Below are 652 nucleotides of genomic sequence, written 5' to 3'. Positions count from 1 at the left end.
CAGAAAGTGCGTTGCTGGGCGCCACCACCACACAAGGAACTGAGGCAAGTGTCGCTATCTCGGGAGGTTCTGCAGCATGCGCCGCCACCTCTGAAGAGACTACAGTGGACACCATGGCCTTTGGGAGCACAGCAGTGGACACTGCTACCTCTGGAGGTTCTACAGCATAAGCCGCCACCTCTGGAGAAATTGTAGCCGGTGCTGCTGCCTCTAGCAAATCGGCGGTGGAGTACGCGGCCCAGATACACCATAAAGCAACCCCCCATATGGGAAGTGCTGCAGACAGAGGAATGAGTTCATGAATAGAAGGGTTAGAGTGAGTGGGTTTGGGGATACCAGCGGTGCGTGCAGACACCAGCGGTGCATCCCTCACACTGGATACCAGACTGGGATACCGAAGGGCTGACCTTGAGAATCTGGGTGTGACAGACAGGACGTGACATGACTCTGGATGATCAGCTGTGATGCGATGTGATTCTGGATGAATAACTGAGGCGTGACATGACTCTGGACGAACAGTTGAGACGTGACGAGACTCTGGACGAACAGCTGTGACGTAATGAGGCTCTAGCAGCTCAGCTGAGACTTGACTGGACTCATGAAAATCCGCTGTGACTAGACTTGACTCATGACGATCAACTGTGACTAGACT

This window comes from Sinocyclocheilus grahami, unplaced genomic scaffold, assembly GCF_001515645.1.
Source record: "Sinocyclocheilus grahami isolate Dianchi unplaced genomic scaffold, SAMN03320097.WGS_v1.1 scaffold48.1, whole genome shotgun sequence".
Lineage (NCBI taxonomy): Eukaryota > Metazoa > Chordata > Actinopteri > Cypriniformes > Cyprinidae > Sinocyclocheilus > Sinocyclocheilus grahami.
Note: the sequence above shows the minus strand (reverse complement) of the source record.